The 21,891-nt window shown below is 40.4% G+C and overlaps 1 protein-coding gene and 1 long non-coding RNA gene across 2 annotated transcripts in view; both read right to left on the bottom strand.

The window, feature by feature from the left end:
- The window catches only part of LOC124852592 (B-cell receptor CD22-like), a 483,032-nt gene that overhangs the window by 367,120 nt on the left and 94,021 nt on the right, over window positions 1-21,891 (bottom strand). The gene's annotated exons all lie outside the window — the stretch shown is intronic.
- On the bottom strand, window positions 18,766-19,869 carry LOC124852734. Its single transcript, XR_007033161.1, has 2 exons — window positions 19,711-19,869; window positions 18,766-18,889 (listed from the first exon to the last, which is right to left on the bottom strand). It is a non-coding gene; the product is annotated as an uncharacterized LOC124852734 (long non-coding RNA).

Below are 21,891 nucleotides of genomic sequence, written 5' to 3'. Positions count from 1 at the left end.
TGTTCTCTGGCTGTTTGGTTAAACCTTGTTGCAGTGGATCATTGTGTTTTCTTCAGTCCATCAGCAGTTACACCTCCTGTATCAGTCAACTCCCTCTTCTCTCAACTTTATAACTGTCATATCAACTCTCGCTACAGTTCAGAGGAACAGAAACTACAAATACTGCCACCTAATGAGAGGAGGGTACGTGTGTAAGGGGCTGGCAGCTGATGAAAGAACCTCATGTGCAGGTTTTTGTAATGAGGAGCAGATGATGTGTTTCACTGTGTAAACTAGCAGCACAGAAATACACTGCACTGCTGTTCAGGTTCAGTCCTTCAATTGTTAATGTGCTCGTCTGATCTTTATTCGCGTTCCCTTCCATTTTCACACCAGATCCAGTCTCTGGGTATTCCTTGTTTCCAAACATGTATCCCAGGAGCTGAAGCTGTGTGTTATTTATCTGCTTGTACCAGAGGATTTGATCATAGTTGTCAATACTGTGTGAACAGCTGATTTTGGCTGTTTCTGCTGGTTTCTTGTAAATGTTAGCTGGACTCTGCTGGACTTTGTGACTGAGAGAGGAACCTGTGGAAAAAAGATCAAGAAAGAATCAGACAAAATACAAACACTGATGAACAGAGAAACATAAAACCTCACAAAATCTAATTGAACTAACTTTGGTAAAATAGAATAAAAAGTTCTCAAAATAATTTTGAGAGACTTAATGTACACAAACAAATCTTGAAAAATAAATTCAGGAAACTATAAAAATTAGTTCACTCAATAATTTGGACGTTACCTGAAACCAAAATATTGTTTAAAGTCACGCTGAAGATAAAATAATATAGGACAATCATTTTGTGTTCTCTGGCTGTTTGGTTAAACCTTGTTGCAGTGGATCATTGTGTTTTCTTCAGTCCATCAGCAGTTACACCTCCTGTATGAGTCAACTCCCTCTTCTCTCAACTTTATAACTGTCATATCAACTCTCGCTACAGTTCAGAGTAACAGAAAGTACAAATACTGCCACCTAATGAGAGGAGGGTACGTGTGTAAGGGGCTGGCAGCTGATGAAAGAACCTCATGTGCAGGTTTTTGTACTGAGGAGCAGATGATGTGTTTCACTGTGTAAACTAGCAGCACAGAAATACACTGCACTGCTGTTCAGGTTCAGTCCTTCAATTGTTAATGTGCACGTCTGATCTTTATTCGCGCTCCCGTCCATTTTCACACCAGATCCAGGCTCTGGGTTTTCCATGTTTGCTACCATGTATCCTAGGAGCTGAAGCTGTGTGTTATTTATCTGCTTGTACCAGAGGATTGCATTGTAGTTGTCAATACTGTGTGAACAGCTGATTTTGGCTGTTTCTGCTGGTTGCTTGTAAATGTTAGCTGGACTCTGCTGGACTTTGTGACTGAGAGAGGAACCTGTGGAAAAAAGATAAATGAAGCTTTTAACTACAATATGAGCATGAACACTTTGAAAAACAGATTAAAATTGTCACTGGCAGTGCACCTGCAAGATTACATAGTAAATAAAGACATGAATAAAGATTTCTTTAACAATTGTGTTTATATTACCTATAAGCAGAATCTAGTAAATGAACAGGACAATCATTTTGTATTTCCCTAGTGTTTTTGTTCCATCCCTTTTGAGTTTAAACATTAAGGAACGCAGTAGTTTGAGATTATCTCTGAACGTTATTTCATTACCTGAGACCAGTACGATATTAAAGGTTATGTAGAAGAGTGTGATCATCTTGTTGTCTTTCATGGCTGACTTTAGGAACGATCATCTGTGGTGTGTTTTCATGGCTGCATATGCTGTTCTTCTTAAGTCACACCTCTGTTTCCTGGTAACCCGTACACACATCATCCTCTTCCTGTACCACCTCGTATGACTGCTGTGCTGTGCTGTGTACTGAGGGGTCCACTGAGTGGCCCTAAACTCTTATTTTGTCAAACCATTGTTTTAATAGTCAAGAATTAACTTTCATAATAAGAGCTTTTCCAGCACTCTTGCTTTCCTGCTAAAATTAGGAGGGGATTGTGTTGAAAGGTTAATGGAATTTAAAAGGGAACAAAGATGGAGTTTAACAATGTTTTACACCAACAGAAAGAATATTTACTTATTTTATAACAAAATGACAATGCCTCTATTAAATGTAATAATCAATGAACCAAAATCTTCAGGTGCAATTACAAATACTCAGTCCTCTGTGTAGTTTATCAAAGACACTGTCATCTTCTATTCACTGACCTTGGGATTTGTGATTTTGTGGAGCTTCCTAAGTCGCCTGGATCACTGTGTTGACTCACAGCACAAAATCCACTCCCTGTCCTCAGGCTGCAGCTTCTGCACCGTCAAAGATGCAGTCGGACCTCAACTCTTCTCTGTTTTTGCTCACTGAAGCCATTTTCCTATTTATGTGGGTGGTTGTATTTGCTTCATCCCCCTGGCAGCTGTCGGAACCAGTACATCTGCTAGTGTTTGACCCTTGCTGTGGCTGCTGTGTCTTGTCGCACTTTTACCATTGTCTTTTCCATAGTGTAGAGTTTTATGTGACATCGCTTCCACCGGTAAAACCCGTGTATAACAGTTAATGGAAATGTTAAAGTAGACGAATCTAAAACTCTGTCATCACCAAAGCCACAGGTGAACTCTGTGAAACAACAACTTCTTATTGTCATTCACCTTTCTTCCAAACATTGTCAAAGAGCTGAGGCGACCATGTTGGATCGAAATGTAATAATGAATGAACTGGTACATCTGCTAGTGTTTGACCCCCTTGGTGTGGCTGCTGTGTCTTGTCCCACTTTTAACCTTTGTCTTTTCCATAGTGTAGAGTTTTATGTGACATCGCTTTAACCGGTAAAACCCGTGTATAACAGTTAATTTCATTACCTGAGACCAGTACGATATTAAAGGTTATGTAGAAGAGTGTGATCATCTTGTTGTCTTTCATGGCTGACTTTAGGAACGATCATCTGTGGTGTGTTTTCATGGCTGCATATGCTGTTCTTCTTAAGTCACACCTCTGTTTCCTGGTAACCCGTACACACATCATCCTCTTCCTGTACCACCTCGTATGACTGCTGTGCTGTGCTGTGTACTGAGGGTCCACTGAGTGGCCCTAAACTCTTATTTTGTCAAACCATTGTTTTAATAGTCAAGAATTAACTTTCATAATAAGAGCTTTTCCAGCACGCTTGCTTTCCTGCTAAAATTCAGATGGGATTGTTTTGAAAGGTTAATGGAATTAAAATAGGGACAAAGAGTTTAACAATGTTATACACCAACAGAAAGAATATTTACCTCTTTTATAACAAAATGACAATGCCTCTATTAAATGTAATAATGAATGAACCGGTACATCTGCTAGTGTTTGACCCCCTTGCTGTGGCTGCAGTGTCTTGTCACACTTTTAACCTTTGTCTTTTCCATAGTGTAGAGTTTTATGTGACATCGCTTCCACCGGTAAAACCCGTGTATAACAGTTAATGGAAATGCTAAAGTAGACGACTCTAAAACTCTGTCATCACCAAAGCAACAGGTGAACTCTGTGAAACAACAACTTCTTATTGTAAGTCACCTTTCTTCCAAACATTGTCAAAGAGCTGAGGCGACCATGTTGGATCAAGTGTGTGTAACTGTCAGGTTAGTTGCAGAGATCTGAAGAGTTGTTGATGGGAGTGTCGCTGCAGTTTGTGACGTTTGATCCTGCAGCTGTATTCAAAAGTCTGGCAGGAAATCAAAAGCAACTGGGAGTATTTATGATGCTTGAGGTCCCCTAAAGCATGTGAGAGAGAACGATGGAGGTGTGCTGGCATTGCACTGGGGTTTTGTTCATCTACCCTGTGAGTGTGTGTCACTGTGTTTACTGACTGCACAGAAATACAAGCCTTTGTCATCCGGCACCAGATTCTTTACTGTCAATGTCCCACTGAACGCATCAGGCTTGGTGGATGAGAACTTCCCTTCACTGAATCCAGTTTCATATTCACGGTTTGTGTTTGAAGACATAAACAGTATTTGCTTCAGCGTCTCTCCCGGGAGCTGCCTGTACCAGTACATCTGGAAAAAGGTGGAATCCTTGGTGTGGCTGCAGTGTATTGTTGCATTTTCACCCGTGTCTTTCCACAGTATGGGTGTTTGGGTGACCTCGTTGCCATCAGACAGACCTGTGTGTAATTACCGTCACGTTATCAACAAACAAAAAAAGAAAGATCAACTATAATCAGAACATGAGTAATTTGATGTAAAGTTTTAATATTAAGTGGTAGATTTATATTGTATATTACCTGTAGTCCACAGAAAAAGGACACATGATATGAGAAGGTCTTATTTGATGCTGGTAATATCCATGTCAGTCAGAAAGTGTTTGAGTCCTCGTATGTTACAGCGTCATGAAGAGTTGAAGGTGGGAGTGTCACCACATGTAAATCTGTCTGTGTTTTCATGGTGGTTAAACTGGTATAGACCATTTTCCTAAGGAGTTTAAAGTCTCAATCGCAGGTTCCAAGTCTTCCTCATTATAGCATGATGGTCCCATTTAGAGTCAAATAGATGAAAAATTACTTTTGCAATGGGGCCTGAAACCATGTGATTAACAGCAACTCTCATTCAATGGCAGGTGTAGGCTCTAAGTCTTGCTCCTGTGTGGCTGCTCCTGGTTTCAAAAGGGAAAATAAAGATGGTGGTTTCAAGAAGGTATTTCACAAACCAATGGTTGACATCATGGTGGGTTGCGACTTGTTAATTGGTGATTTGGGTACGTGTGTAAGGGGCTGGCAGCTGATGAAAGAACCTCATGTGCAGGTTTTTGTACTGAGGAGCAGATGATGTGTTTCACTGTGTAAACTAGCAGCACAGAAATACACTGCACTGCTGTTCAGGTTCAGTCCTTCAATTGTTAATGTGCTTGTCTGATCTTTATTCGCGCTCCCGTCCATTTTCACACCAGATCCAGGCTCTGGGTTTTCCATGTTAACTACCATGTATCCTAGGAGCTGAAGCTGTGTGTTATGTATCTGCTTGTACCAGAAGATTCGATCATAGTTGTCAATACTGTGTGAACAGCTGATTTTGGCTGTTTCTGCTGGTTTCTTGTAAATGTTAGCTGGACTCTGCTGGACTTTGTGACTGAGAGAGGAACCTGTGGAAAAAAGATAAATGAAGCTTTTAACTACAATATGAGCATGAACACTTTGAAAAACAGATTCAAATTGTCACTGGCAGTGCACCTGCAAGATTACATAGTAAATAAAGACATGAATAAAGATTTCTTTAACAATTGTGTTTATATTACCTATAAGCAGAATCTAGTAAATGAACAGGACAATCATTTTGTATTTCCCTAGTGTTTTTGTTCCATCCCTTTGAGTTTAAACATTAAGGAACGCAGTAGTTTGAGATTATCTCTGAACGTTATTTCATTACCTGAGACCAGTACGATATTAAAGGTTATGTAGAAGAGTGTGATCATCTTGTTGTCTTTCATGGCTGACTTTAGGAACAATCATCTGTGGTGTGTTTTCATGGCTGCATATGCTGTTCTTCTTAAGTCACACCTCTGTTTCCTGGTAAACCGTACACACATCATCCTCTTCCTGTACCACCTCGTATGACTGCTGTGCTGTGCTGTGTACTGAGGGTCCACTGAGTGGCCCTAAACTCTTATTTTGTCAAACCATTGTTTTAATAGTCAAGAATTAACTTTCATAATAAGAGCTTTTCCAGCACGCTTGCTTTCCTGCTAAAATTCAGATGGGATTGTTTTGAAACGTTAATGAAATTAAAATAGGGACAAAGAGTTTAACAATGTTATACACCAATAGAAAGAATATTTACCTCTTTTATAACAAAATGACAATGCCTATATTAAATGTAATATTCAATGAACCAAAATCTTCAGGTGCAATTACAAATACTCAGTCCTCTGTGTAGTTTATCAAAGACACTGTCATCTTCTATTCACTGACCTTGAGATTTGGGATTTTGTGGAGCTTCCTAAGTCGCCTGGATCACTGTGTTGACTCACAGCACAAAAATCCACCCCCCTGTCCTCAGGCTGCAGCTTCTGCACCGTCAAAGATGCAGTCGGACCACAACTCTTCTCTGTTTTTGCTCACTGAAGCCATTTTCCTATTTATGTGGCGGGTTGTATTTGCTTCATCCCTCCCTGGCAGCTGTCGGAACCAGTACATCTGCTAGTGTTTGACCCCTTGGTGTGGCAGTAGTGTCTTGTCCACTTTTAACCTTTGTCTTTTCCATAGTGTAGAGTTTTATGTGACATCGCTTCCACCGGTAAAACCTGTGTATAACAGTTAATGGAAATGCTAAAGTAGACGACTCTAAAACTCTGTCATCACCAAAGCAACAGGTGAACTCTGTGAAACAACAACTTCTTATTGTAAGTCACCTTTCTTCCAAACTGAGGAAGGAGCTGAGGCGACCATGTTGGATCAAGTGTGTGTAACTGTCAGGTTAGTTGCAGAGATCTGAAGAGTTGTTGATGGGAGTGTCGCTGCAGTTTGTGACGTTTGATCCTGCAGCTGTATTCAAAAGTCTGGCAGGAAATGAAAAAGCAACTGGGAGTATTTATGATGCTTGAGGTCCCCTAAAGCATGTGAGAGAGAAGGATGGAGGTGTGCTGGCATTGCACTGGGGTTTTGTTCATCTACCCTGTGCGTGTGTGTCACTGTGTTTACTGACTGCACAGAAATACAAGCCTTTGTCATCCGGCACCAGATTCTTTACTGTCAATGTCCCACTGAACGCATCAGGCTTGGTGGCTGAGAACTTCCCTTCACTGAATCCAGTTTCATATTCACGTTTTTTGTTTGAAGACATAAACAGTATTTGGTTCAGCGTCTCTCCCGGGAGCTGCCTGTACCAGTACATCTGGAAAAAGGTGGAATCCTTGGTGTGGCTGCAGTGTATTGTTGCATTTTCACCCGTGTCTTTCCACAGTATGGGTGTTTGGGTGACCTCGTTGCCATCAGACAGACCTGTGTGTAATTACCGTCACGTTATCAACAAACAAAAAAAGAAAGATCAACTATAATCAGAACATGAGTAATTTGATGTAAAGTTTTAATGTTAAGTGGTCGATTTGTATTGTATATTACCTGTAGTCCACAGAAAAAGGACACATGATATGAGAAGGTCTTGTTTGATGCTGGTAATATCCATGTCAGTCAGAAAGTGTTTGAGTCCTCGTATGTTACAGCGTCATGAAGAGTTGAAGGTGGGAGTGTCACCACATGTAAATCTGTCTGTGTTTTCATGGTGGTTAAACTGGCATAGACCATTTTCCTAAGGAGTTTAAAGTCTCAATCGCAGGTTCCAAGTCTTCCTCATTATAGCATGATGGTCCCATTTAGAGTCAAATAGATGAAAAATTACTTTTTGCAATGGGGCCTGGAAACCATGTGATTAACAGCAACTCTCATTCAATGGCAGGTGTAGGCTCTAAGTCTTGCTCCTGTGTGGCTGCTTCTGGTTTCAAAAGGGAAAAATAAGATGGTGGTTTCAAGAAGGTAGTTCACAAACCAATGGTTGACATCATGGGAGGTTGCGACTTGTTAATTGGTGATTTTGGCTGTTTCTGCTGGTTTCTTGTAAATGTTAGCTGGACTCTGCTGGACTTTGTGACTGAGAGAGGAACCTGTGGATAAAAGATCAAGAAAGATCAGACAAAATATAAACACGGATGAACAGAGAAACATAAAACCTCACAAAATCAAATTGAAATAGCTTTGGTAAAATAAAATAAAAAGTTCTCAAAATAATTTTGAGAGACTTAATGTACACAAACAAATCTTGAAAATAAATTCAGGAAACAATAAAAATTAGTTCAGTAAATAATTTTGACGTTACCTGAAACCAAAATATTGTTTAAAGTCGCCTGAAGATAAAATAAAATAGGACAATCATTTTGTGTTCTCTGGCTGTTTGGTTAAACCTTGTTGCAGTGGATCATTGTGTTTTCTTCAGTCCATCAGCAGTTACACCTCCTGTATGAGTCAACTCCTCTTCTCCCAACTTTATAACTGTCATATCAACTCGCTACAGTTCAGAGTAACAGAAAGTACAAATACTGCCACCTAATGAGAGGAGGGTGCGTGTGTAAGGGCTGGCAGCTGATGAAAGAACCTCATATGCAGGTTTTTGTACTGAGGAGCAGATGATGTGTTTCACTGTGTAAACTAGCAGCACAGAAATACACTGCACTGCTGCTCAGGTTCAGTCCTTCGATTTTAATGTGCACGTCTGATCTTTATTCGCGCTCCCGTCCATTTTCACACCAGATCCAGTCTCTGGGTATTCCTTGTTTCCAAACATGTATCCTAGGAGCTGAAGCTGTGTGTTATTTATCTGCTTGTACCAGAGGATTGGATTGTAGCTGTCAATACTGTGTGAACAGCTGATTTTGGCTGTTTCTGCTGGTTGCTTGTAAATGTTAGCTGGACTCTGCTGGACTTTGTGACTGAGAGAGGAACCTGTGGAAAAAGATAAATGAAGCTTTTAACTACAATATGAGCATGAACACTTTGAAAACAGATTCAAATTGTCACTGGCAGTGCACCTGCAAGATTACATAGTAAGTAAAGACATGAATAAAGATTTCTTTAACAATTGTGTTTATATTACCTATAAGCAGAATCTGGTAAATGAACAGGACAATCATTTTGTATTTCCTTTGTGTTTTTGTTCCATCCCTTTGAGTTTAAACATTAAGGAACGCAGTAGTTTGAGATTATCTCTAAACATTATTTCATTACCTGAGACCAGTACGATATTAAAGGTTATGTAGAAGAGTGTGATCATCTTGTTGTCTTTCATGGCTGACTTTAGGAACGATCATCTGTGGTGTGTTTTCATGGCTGCATATGCTGTTCTTCTTAAGTCACACCTCTGTTTCCTGGTAACCCGTACACACATCATCCTCTTCCTGTACCACCTCGTATGACTGCTCTGCTGTGCTGTGTACTGAGGGTCCACTGAGTGGCCCTAAACTCTTATTTTGTCAAACCATTGTTTTAATAGTCAAGAATTAACTTTCATAATAAGAGCTTTTCCAGCACTCTTGCTTTCCTGCTAAAAGTCGGAGGGGATTGTGTTGAAAGGTTAATGGAATTAAAATAGGGACAAAGAGTTTAACAATGTTTTACACCAACAGAAAGAATATTTACCTCTTTTATAACAAAATGACAATGCCTCTATTAAATGTAATAATGAATGAACCAGTACATCTGCTAGTGTTTGACCCCTTGCTGTGGCTGCAGTGTCTTGTCCCACTTTTAACCTTTGTCTTTTCCATAGTGTAGAGTTTTATGTGACATCGCTTCCACCGGTAAAACCCGTGTATAACAGTTAATGGAAATGTTAAAGTAGACGACTCTAAAACTCTGTCATCACCAAAGCAACAGGTGAACTCTGTGAAACAACAACTCCTTATTGTCATTCACCTTTCTTCCAAACATTGTCAAAGAGCTGAGGCGACCATGTTGGATCAAGTGTGTGTAAGTGTCAGGTTAGTTGCAGAGATCTGAAGAGTTGTTGATGGGAGTGTCGCTGCAGTTTGTGACGTTTGATCCTGCAGCTGTATTCAAAGTCTGGCAGGAAATCAAAAAGCAACTGGGAGTATTTATGATGCTTGAGGTCCCCCTAAAGCATGTGAGAGAGAAGGATGGAGGAGTGCTGGCATTGCACTGGGGTTTTTGTTCATCTACCCTGTGAGTGTGTGTCACTGTGTTCACTGACTGCACAGAAATACAAGCCTTTGTCATCCTGCACCAGATTCTTTACTGTCAATGTCCCACTGAACGCATCAGGCTTGGTGGCTGAGAACTTCCCTTCACTGAATCCAGTTTCATATTCACGGTTTGTGTTTGAAGACATAAACAGTATTTGCTTCAGCGTCTCTCCGGGAGCTGCCTGTACCAGTACATCTGGAAAAGGAGACACCCTTGGTGTGGCTGCAGTGTATTGTTGCATTTTCACCCGTGTCTTTCCACAGTATGGGTGTTTGGGTGACCTCGTTGCCATCAGACAGACCTGTGTGTAATTACCGTCACGTTATCAACAAACAAAAAAGAAAGATCAACTATAATAAGAACATTCTTAATTTGATGTAAAGTTTTAATATTAAGTGGTAGATTTGTATTGTATATTACCTGTAGTCCACAGAAAAAGGACACATGATATGAGAAGGTCTTGTTTGATGCTGGTAATTTCCATGTCAGTCAGAAAGTGTTTGAGTCCTCGTATGTTACAGCGTCATGAAGAGTTGAAGGTGGGAGTGTCACCACATGTAAATCTGTCTGTGTTTTCATGGTGGTTAAACTGGCATAGACCATTTTCCTAAGGAGTTTACAGTCTCAATCGCAGGTTCCAAGTCTTCCTCATTATAGCATGATGGTCCCATTTAGAGTCAAACAGATGAAAAATTACTTTTGCAATGGGGCCTGGAAACCATGTGATTAACAGCAACTCTCATTCAATGGCAGGTGTAGGCTCTAAGTCTTGCTCCTGTATGGCTGCTCCTGGTTTCAAAAGGGAAAAATAAAGATGGTGGTTTCAAGAAGGTATTTCACAAACCAATTGTTGACATCATGGGAGGTTGCGACTTGTTAATTGGTGATTTTGGCTGTTTCTGCTGGTTTGTTGTAAATGTTAGCTGGACTCTGCTGGACTTTGTGACTGAGAGAGGAACCTGTGGATAAAAGATCAAGAAAGAATCAGACAAAATACAAACACTGATGAATTAAAAACTGAGAAACATGAAACCTCACGAAATCTAACAGAAATAGCTTTGGTAAAATAAAATAAAAAGTTCTCAAAATAAGTTTGATGTTACCTGAAACCAAAATATTGTTTAAAGTCCGCTGAAGATAAAATAAAATAGGACAATCATTTTGTGGTCTCTGGCTGTTTGGTTAAACCTTGTTGCAGTGGATCATTGTGTTTTCTTCAGTCCATCAGCAGTTACACCTCCTGTATGAGTCAACTCCCTCTTCTCTCAACTTTATAACTGTCATATCAACTCTCGCCACAGTTCAGAGTAATAGAAAGAACAAATACTGCCACCTAATGAGAGGAGGGTACGTGTGTAAGGGGCTGGCAGCTGATGAAAGAACTTCATGTGCAGGTTTTTGTACTGAGCAGCAGATGATGTGTTTCACTGTGTAAACTAGCAGCACAGAAATACACTGCACTGCTGTTCAGGTTCAGTCCTTCGATTGTTAATGTGCTCGTCTTATCTTTATCCGCGTTCCGTCCATTTTCACACCAGATCCAGGCTCTGAAACTCCAGAGTTACCTACCATGTATCCTAGGAACTGAAGCTGTGTGTTATTTATCTGCTTGTACCAGAAGATTCGATCATAGTTGTCAATACTGTGTGAACAGCTGATTTTGGCTGTTTCTGCTGGTTTCTTGTAAATGTTAGCTGGACTCTGCTGGACTTTGTGACTGAGAGAGGAACCTGTGGAAAAAGATAAATGAAGCATTTAACTACAATATGAGCATGAACACTTTGAAAAACAGATTCAAATTGTCACTGGCAGTGCACCTGCAAGATTACATAGTAAATAAAGACATGAATAAAGATTTCTTTAACAATTGTGTTCATATTACCTATAAGCAGAATCTAGAAAATGAACAGGACAATCATTTTGTATTTCCTTTGTGTTTTTGTTCCATCCCTTTGAGTTTAAACATTAAGGAACGCAGTAGTTTGAGATTATCTCTGAACGTTATTTCATTACCTGAGACCAGTACAATATTAAAGGTTATGTAGAAGAGTGTGATCATCTTGTTGTCTTTCATGGCTGACTTTAGGAACGATCATCTGTGGTGTGTTTCATGGCTGCATATGCTGTTCTTCTTAAGTCACACCTCTGTTTCCTGGTAAACCGTACACACATCATCCTCTTCCTGTACCACCTCGTATGACTGCTGTGCTGTGCTGTGTACTGAGGGGTCCACTGAGTGGCCCTAAACTCTTATTTTGTCAAACCATTGTTTTAATAGTCAAGAATTAACTTTCATAATAAGAGCTTTTCCAGCACTCTTGCTTTCCTGCTAAAATTCGGAGGGATTGTGTTGAAAGGTTAATGAAATTAAAATAGGGACAAAGAGTTTAACAATGTTTTACACCAACAGAAAGAATACTTACCTCTTTTATAACAAAATGACAATGCCTCTATTAAATGTAATAATGAATGAACCAAAATCTTCAGGTGCAATTACAAATACTCAGTCCTCTGTGTAGTTTATCAAAGACACTGTCATCTTCTATTCACTGACCTTGGGATTTGTGATTTTGTGGAGCTTCCTAAGTCGCCTGGATCACTGTGTTGACTCACAGCACAAAAATCCACCCACCTGTCCTCAGGCTGCAGCTTCTGCACCGTCAAAGATGCAGTCGGACCACAACTCTTCTCTGTTTTTGCTCACTGAAGCCATTTTCCTATTTATGTGGGTGGTTGTATTTGCTTCATCCCCTCCCTGGCAGCTGTCGAACCAGTACATCTGCTAGTGTTTGACCCCTTGGTGTGGCTGCAGTGTCTTGTCACACTTTTTACCTTTGTCTTTTCCATAGTGTAGAGTTTTATGTGACATCGCCTTCACCGGTAAAACCTGTGTATAACAGTTAATGGAAATGCTAAAGTAGACGACTCTAAAACTCTGTCATCACCAAAGCAACAGGTGAACTCTGTGAAACAACAACTTCTTATTGTAAGTCACCTTTCTTCCAAACATTGTCAAAGAGCTGAGGCGACCATGTTGGATCAAGTGTGTGTAACTGTCAGGTTAGTTGCAGAGATCTGAAGAGTTGTTGATGGGAGTGTCGCTGCAGTTTGTGACGTTTGATCCTGCAGCTGTATTCAAAAGTCTGGCAGGAAATCAAAAAGCAACTGGGAGTATTTATGATGCTTGAGGTCCCCCTAAAGCATGTGAGAGAGAAGGATGGAGGAGTGCTGGCATTGCACTGGGGTTTTTGTTCATCTACCCTGTGAGTGTGTGTCACTGTGTTTACTGACTGCACAGAAATACAAGCCTTTGTCATCCGGCACCAGATTCTTTACTGTCAATGTCCCACTGAACGCATCAGGCTTGGTGGATGAGAACTTCCCTTCACTGAATCCAGTTTCATATTCACGGTTTGTGTTTGAAGACATAAACAGTATTTGGTTCAGCGTCTCTCCCGGGAGCTGCCTGTACCAGTACATCTGGTAAAAGGCGACACCCTTGGTGTGGCTGCAGTGTATTGTTGCATTTTCACCCGTGTCTTTCCACAGTATGGGTGTTTGGGTGACCTCGTTGCCATCAGACAGACCTGTGTGTAATTACCGTCACGTTATCAACAAACAAAAAAAGAAAGATCAACTATAATAAGAACATGAGTAATTTGATGTAAAGTTTTAATATTAAGTGGTAGATTTGTATTGTATATTACCTGTAGTCCACAGAAAAAGGACACATGATATGAGAAGGTCTTGTTTGATGCTGGTAATTTCCATGTCAGTCAGAAAGTGTTTGAGTCCTCGTATGTTACAGCGTCATGAAGAGTTGAAGGTGGGAGTGTCACCACATGTAAATCTGTCTGTGTTTTCATGGTGGTTAAACTGGCATAGACCATTTTCCTAAGGAGTTTACAGTCTCAATCGCAGGTTCCAAGTCTTCCTCATTATAGCATGATGGTCCCATTTAGAGTCAAACAGATGAAAAATTACTTTTTGCAATGGGGCCTGGAAACCATGTGATTAACAGCAACTCTCATTCAATGGCAGGTGTAGGCACTAAGTCTTGCTCCTGTATGGCTGCTCCTGATTTCAAAAGGAAAAAATAAAGATGGTGGTTTCAAGAAGGTAGTTCACAAACCAATGGTTGACATCATGGGAGGTTGCGACTTGTTAATTGGTGATTTTGGCTGTTTCTGCTGGTTTCTTGTAAATGTTAGCTGGACTCTGCTGGACTTTGTGACTGAGAGAGGAACCTGTGGATAAAGATCAAGAAAGAATCAGACAAAATATGAACACGGATGAATTAAAAACTGAGAAACAAAACCTCACAAAATCTAACAGAAATAGCTGTGGTAAAATAGAATAAAAAGTTCTCAAAATAATTTGGACGTTACCTGAAACCAAAATATTGTTTAAAGTCACGCTGAAGATAAAATAAAATAGGACAATCATTTTGTGTTCTCTGGCTGTTTGGTTAAACCTTGTTGCAGTGGATCATTGTGTTTTCTTCAGTCCATCAGCAGTTACACCTCCTGTATCAGTCAACTCCCTCTTCTCTCAACTTTATAACTGTCATATCAACTCTCGCCACAGTTCAGAGTAATAGAAAGAACAAATACTGCCCTCTAAAGAGAGGAGGGTACGTGTGTAAGGGCTGGCAGCTGATGAAGGAACCTCATGTGCAGGTTTTGTCCTGAGGAGCAGATGATGTGTTTCACTGTGTAAACTAGCAGCACAGAAATACACTGCACTGCTGCTCAGGTTCAGTCCTTCGATTGTTAATGTGCTCGTCTTATCTTTATACGCGCTCCCGTCCATTTTCACACCAGATCCAGTCTCTGGGTTTTCCTTGTTTCCAAACATGTATCCTAGGAGCTGAAGCTGTGTGTTATTTATCTGCTTGTACCAGAGGATTTGATTGTAGCTGTCAATACTGTGTGAACAGCTGATTTTGGCTGTTTCTGCTGGTTGCTTGTAAATGTTAGCTGGACTCTGCTGGACTTTGTGACTGAGAGAGGAACCTGTGGAAAAAAGATCGAGAAAGATCAGACAAAATACAAACACTGATGAATTAAAAAACTGAGAAACATGAAACCTCACAAAATCTAACAGAAATAGCTGTGGTAAAATACAATACAAATTTCTCTCAATTATTTTGAGAGACTTAATGTACACAACAAAATCTTGAAAAAGAAATTCAGGAAACTATATGAAAAAGTTCACAAAATAATTTTGACGTTACCTGAAACCAAAATATTGTTTAAAGTCGCGCTGAAGATGAAATAAAATAGGACAATCATTTTGTGTTCTCTGGCTGTTTGGATAAACCTTGTTGCAGTGGATCATTGTGTTTTCTTCAGTCCATCAGCAGTTACACCTCCTGCATCAGTCAACTCCCTCTTCTCTCAACTTTATAACTGTCATATCAACTCTCGCTATAGTTCAGAGTAACAGAAAGTACAAATACTGCCCCTAATGAGAGGAGGGTACGTGTGTAGGGGCTGGCAGCTGATGAAAGAACCTCATGTGCAGGTTTTTGTACTGAGGAGCAGATGATGTGTTTCACTGTGTAAACTAGCAGCACAGAAATACACTGCACTGCTGCTCAGGTTCAGTCCTTCAATTGTTAATGTGCACGTCTGATCTTTATTCGCGTTCCGTCTATTTTCACACCAGATCCAGGCTCTGAAACTCCAGAGTTACCTAACATGTATCCCAGGAGCTGAAGCTGTGTGTTATTTATCTGCTTGTACCAGAGGATTACATTGTAGTTGTCAATACTGTGTGAACAGCTGATTTTGGCTGTTTCTGCTGGTTGCTTGTAAATGTTAGCTGGACTCTGCTGGACTTTGTGACTGAGAGAGGAACCTGTGGAAAAAGATAAATGAAGCATTTAACTACAATATGAGCATGAACACTTTGAAAACAGATTAAAATTGTCACTGGCAGTGCACCTGCAAGATTACATAGTAAATAAAGACATGAATAAAGATTTCTTTAACAATTGTGTTTATATTACCTATAAGCAGAATCTAGAAAATGAACAGGACAATCATTTTGTATTTCCTTTGTGTTTTTGTTCCATCCCTTTGAGTTTAAACATTAAGGAACGCAGTAGTTTGAGATTATCTCTGAACATTATTTCATTACCTGAGACCAGTACGATATTAAAGGTTATGTAGAAGAGTGTGATCATCTTGTTGTCTTTCATGGCTGACTTTAGGAACGATCATCTGTGGTGTGTTTCATGGCTGCATATGCTGTTCTTCTTAAGTCACACCTCTGTTTCCTGGTAACCCGTACACACATCATCCTCTTCCTGTACCACCTCGTATGACTGCTGTGCTGTGCTGTGTACTGAGGGGTCCACTAAGTGGCCCTAAACTCTTATTTTGTCAAACCATTATTTTAATAGTCAAGAATTAACTTTCATAATAAGAGCTTTTCCAGCACTCTTGCTTTCCTGCTAAAATTCGGAGGGATTGTGTTGAAAGGTTAATGAAATTAAAATAGGGACAAAGAGTTTAACAATGTTTTACACCAACAGAAAGAATACTTACCTCTTTTATAACAAAATGACAATGCCTCTATTAAATGTAATAATGAATGAACCAAAATCTTCATGTGCAATTACAAATATTCAGTCCTCTGTGTAGTTTATCAAAGACACTGTCGTCTTCTATTCACTGACCTTGAGATTTGGGATTTTGTGGAGCTTCCTAAGTCGCCTGGATCACTGTGTTGACTCACAGCACAAAAATCCACCCCCCTGTCCTCAGGCTGCAGCTTCTGCACCGTCATAGATGCAGTCGGACCACAACTCTTCTCTGTTTTTGCTCACTGAAGCCATTTTCCTATTTATGTGGCGGGTTGTATTTGCTTCATCCCCTCCCCTGGCAGCTGTCGGAACCAGTACATCTGCTAGTGTTTGACCCCCTTGGTGTGGCTGCTGTGTCTTGTCGCACTTTTAACCTTTGTCTTTTCCATAGTGTAGAGTTTTATGTGACATCGCTTCACCGGTAAAACCCGTGTATAACAGTTAATGGAAATGCTAAAGTAGACGACTCTAAAACTCTGTCATCACCAAAGCAACAGGTGAACTCTGTGAAACAACAACTTCTTATTGTCATTCACCTTTCTTCCAAACATTGTCAAAGAGCTGAGGCGACCATGTTGGATCAAGTGTGTGTAAGTGTCAGGTTAGTTGCAGAGATCTGAAGAGTTGTTGATGGGAGTGTCGCTGCAGTTTGTGACGTTTGATCCTGCAGCTGTATTCAAAAGTCTGGCAGGAAATCAAAAGCAACTGGGAGTATTTATGATGCTTGAGTTCCCCTAAAGCATGTGAGAGAGAAGGATGGAGGAGTGCTGGCATTGCACTGGGGTTTTTGTTCATCTACCCTGTGCGTGTGTGTCACTGTGTTCACTGACTGCACAGAAATACAAGCCTTTGTCATCCGGCACCAGATTCTTTACTGTCAATGTCCCACTGTACGTATCAGGCTTGGTGGCTGAGAACTTCCCTTCACTGAATCCAGTTTCATATTCACGGTTTGTGTTTGAAGACATAAACAGTATTTGGTTCAGCGTCTCTCCGGGAGCTGCCTGTACCAGTACATCAGGTAAAGGTGGAATCCTTGGTGTGGCTGCAGTGTATTGTTGCATTTTCACCCGTGTCTTTCCACAGTATGGGTGTTTGGGTGACCTCGTTGCCATCAGACAGACCTGTGTGTAATTACCGTCACGTTATCAACAAACAAAAACAGAAAGATCAAGTAAATAAGAACATTCTTAATTTGATGTAAAGTTTTAATATTAAGTGGTAGATTTGTATTGTATATTACCTGTAGTCCACAGAAAAGGACACATGATATGAGAAGGTCTTGTTTGATGCTGGTAATATCCATGTCAGTCAGAAAGTGTTTGAGTCCTCGTATGTTACAGCGTCATGAAGAGTTGAAGGTGGGAGTGTCACCACATGTAAATCTGTCTGTGTTTTCATGGTGGTTAAACTGGCATAGACCATTTTCCTAAGGAGTTTACAGTCTCAATCGCAGGTTCCAAGTCTTCCTCATTATAGCATGATGGTCCCATTTAGAGTCAAATAGATGAAAAATTACTTTTGCAATGGGGCCTGGAAACCATGTGATTAACAGCAACTCTCATTCAATGGCAGGTGTAGGCACTAAGTCTTGCTCCTGTATGGCTGCTCCTGATTTCAAAAGGAAAAAATAAAGATGGTGGTTTCAAGAAGGTAGTTCACAAACCAATGGTTGACATCATGGGAGGTTGCGACTTGTTAATTGGTGATTTTGGCTGTTTCTGCTGGTTTGTTGTAAATGTTAGCTGGACTCTGCTGGACTTTGTGACTGAGAGAGGAACCTGTGGATAAAAGATCAAGAAAGATCAGACAAAATACAAACACTGATGAATTAAAAACAGAGAGCAACATGAAACCTCACGAAATCTAACAGAAATAGCTTTGGTAAAATAAAATAAAAAGTTCTCAAAATAAGTTTGATGTTACCTGAAACCAAAATATTGTTTAAAGTCGCGCTGAAGATAAAATAAAATAGGACAATCATTTTGTGGTCTCTGGCTGTTTGGTTAAACCTTGTTGCAGTGGATCATTGTGTTTTCTTCAGTCCATCAGCAGTTACACCTCCTGTATGAGTCAACTCCTCTTCTCTCAACTTTATAACTGTCATATCAACTCTGCCACAGTTCAGAGTCATAGAAAGAACAAATACTGCCACCTAATGAGAGGAGGGTACGTGTGTAAGGGGCTGGCAGCTGATGAAAGAACTTCATGTGCAGGTTTTTGTACTGAGCAGCAGATGATGTGTTTCACTGTGTAAACTAGCAGCACAGAAATACACTGCACTGCTGTTCAGGTTCAGTCCTTCGATTGTTAATGTGCACGTCTTATCTTTATTCGCGTTCCCGTCTATTTTCACACCAGATCCAGGCTCTGAAACTCCAGAGTTACCTACCATGTATCCTAGGAACTGAAGCTGTGTGTTATTTATCTGCTTGTACCAGAAGATTCGATCATAGTTGTCAATACTGTGTGAACAGCTGATTTTGGCTGTTTCTGCTGGTTTCTTGTAAATGTTAGCTGGACTCTGCTGGACTTTGTGACTGAGAGAGGAACCTGTGGAAAAAAGATAAATGAAGCATTTAACTACAATATGAGCATGAACACTTTGAAAAACAGATTAAAATTGTCACTGGCAGTGCACCTGCAAGATTACATAGTAAATAAAGACATGAATAAAGATTTCTTTAACAATTGTGTTCATATTACCTATAAGCAGAATCTAGAAAATGAACAGGACAATCATTTTGTATTTCCTTTGTGTTTTTGTTCCATCCCTTTGAGTTTAAACATTAAGGAACGCAGTAGTTTGAGATTATCTCTGAACATTATTTCATTACCTGAGACCAGTACGATATTAAAGGTTATGTAGAAAGTGTGATCATCTTGTTGTCTTTCATGGCTGACTTTAGGAACGATCATCTGTGGTGTGTTTCATGGCTGCATATGCTGTTCTTCTTAAGTCACACCTCTGTTTCCTGGTAACCCGTACACACATCATCCTCTTCCTGTACCACCTCGTATGACTGCTGTGCTGTGCTGTACTGAGGGTCCACTGAGTGGCCCTAAACTCTTATTTTGTTAAACCATTATTTTAATAGTCAAGAATTAACTTTCATAATAAGAGCTTTTCCAGCACTCTTGCTTTCCTGCTAAAATTCGGAGGGATTGTGTTGAAAGGTTAATGAAATTAAAATAGGGACAAAGAGTTTAACAATGTTATACACCAACAGAAAGAATACTTACCTCTTTTATAACAAAATGACAATGCCTCTATTAAATGTAATAATGAATGAACCAAAATCTTCAGGTGCAATTACAAATACTCAGTCCTCTGTGTAGTTTATCAAAGACACTGTCGTCTTCTATTCACTGACCTTGGGATTTGTGATTTTGTGGAGCTTCCTAAGTCGCCTGGATCACTGTGTTGACTCACAGCACAAAAATCCACCCCCCTGTCCTCAGGCTGCAGCTTCTGCACCGTCAAAGATGCAGTCGGACCACAACTCTTCTCTGTTTTTGCTCACTGAAGCCATTTTCCTATTTATGTGGGGTTGTATTTGCTTCATCCCCTCCCCTGGCAGCTGTCGGAACCAGTACATCTGCTAGTGTTTGACCCCCTTGCTGTGGCTGCTGTGTCTTGTCCCACTTTTAACCTTTGTCTTTTCCATAGTGTAGAGTTTTATGTGACATCGCTTCCACCGGTAAAACCTGTGTATAACAGTTAATGGAAATGCTAAAGTAGACGACTCTAAAACTCTGTCATCACCAAAGCAACAGGTGAACTCTGTGAAACAACAACTTCTTATTGTCATTCACCTTTCTTCCAAACATTGTCAAAGAGCTGAGGCGACCATGTTGGATCAAGTCTGTGTAACTGTCAGGTTAGTTGCAGAGATCTGAAGAGTTGTTGATGGGAGTGTCGCTGCAGTTTGTGACGTTTGATCCTGCAGCTGTATTCAAAAGTCTGGCAGGAAATCAAAAAGCAACTGGGAGTATTTATGATGCTTGAGGTCCCCCTAAAGCATGTGAGAGAGAAGGATGGAGGTGTGCTGGCATTGCACTGGGGTTTTTGTTCATCTACCCTGTGAGTGTGTGTCACTGTGTTCACTGACTGCACAGAAATACAAGCCTTTGTCATCCGGCACCAGATTCTTTACTGTCAATGTCCCACTGAACTCATCAGGCTTGGTGGCTGAGAACTTCCCTTCACTGAATCCAGTTTCATATTCACGGTTTGTGTTTGAAGACATAAACAGTATTTGGTTCAGCGTCTCTCCCGGGAGCTGCCTGTACCAGTACATCTGGTAAAGGTGGAACCCTTGGTGTGGCTGCAGTGTATTGTTGCATTTTCAACCGTGTTTTTCCACAGTATGGGTGTTTGGGTGACCTCGTTGCCATCAGACAGACCTGTGTGTAATTACCGTCACGTTATCAACAAACAAAAATAAGATCAACTATAATAAGAACATGAGTAATTTGATGTAAAGTTTTAATATTAAGTGGTAGATTTGTATTGTATATTACCTGTAGTCCACAGAAAAAGGACACATGATATGAGAAGGTCTTGTTTGATGCTGGTAATTTCCATGTCAGTCAGAAAGTGTTTGAGTCCTCGTATGTTACAGCGTCATGAAGAGTTGAAGGTGGGAGTGTCACCACATGTAAATCTGTCTGTGTTTTCATGGTGGTTAAACTGGCATAGACCATTTTCCTAAGGAGTTTACAGTCTCAATCGCAGGTTCCAAGTCTTCCTCATTATAGCATGATGGTCCCATTTAGAGTCAAATAGATGAAAAAGCACTGTATGCAATGGGGCCTGGAAACCATGTGATTAACAGCAACTCTCATTCAATGGCAGGTGTAGGCTCTAAGTCTTGCTCCTGTATGGCTGCTTCTGGTTTCAAAAGGGAAAAATAAAGATGGTGGTTTCAAGAAGGTATTTCACAAACCAATGGTTGACATCATGGGGGGTTGCGACTTGTTAATTGATGATTTTGGCTGTTTCTGCTGGTTTGTTGTAAATGTTAGCTGGACTCTGCTGGACTTTGTGACTGAGAGAGGAACCTGTGGATAAAAGATCAAGAAAGATCAGACAAAATATAAACACGGATGAACTGAGAAACATGAAACCTCACGAAATCTAACAGAAATAGCTGTGGTAAAATGAAATAAAAAGTTCTCAAAATAAGTTTGATGTTACCTGAAACCAAAATATTGTTTAAAGTCACGCTGAAGATAAATTAAAATAGGACAATCATTTTGTGTTCTCTGGCTGTTTGGTTAAACCTTGTTGCAGTGGATCATTGTGTTTTCTTCAGTCCATCAGCAGTTACACCTCCTGTACGAGTCAACTCCCTCTTCTCTCAACTTTATAACTGTCATATCAACTCTCGCTATAGATCAGACTCTGAACCCGTCGATCGCGATCTACCGGTCGATCTCACATCTTCACTGTCGATCCCAGCACTCTCTGGACTCACTGGCTGCGGTTGCGCCGCAGATCAGCTGTGTGTCAGTTGTCTGTTGTTCAAACGACAGAGTGTCGGCTACTGGCG

The sequence above is a fragment of the Hippoglossus stenolepis genome, chromosome 2, assembly GCF_022539355.2.
Source record: "Hippoglossus stenolepis isolate QCI-W04-F060 chromosome 2, HSTE1.2, whole genome shotgun sequence".
Taxonomy (NCBI): Eukaryota; Metazoa; Chordata; class Actinopteri; order Pleuronectiformes; family Pleuronectidae; genus Hippoglossus; species Hippoglossus stenolepis.
This window is presented reverse-complemented; position numbering and strand designations above follow the sequence as displayed.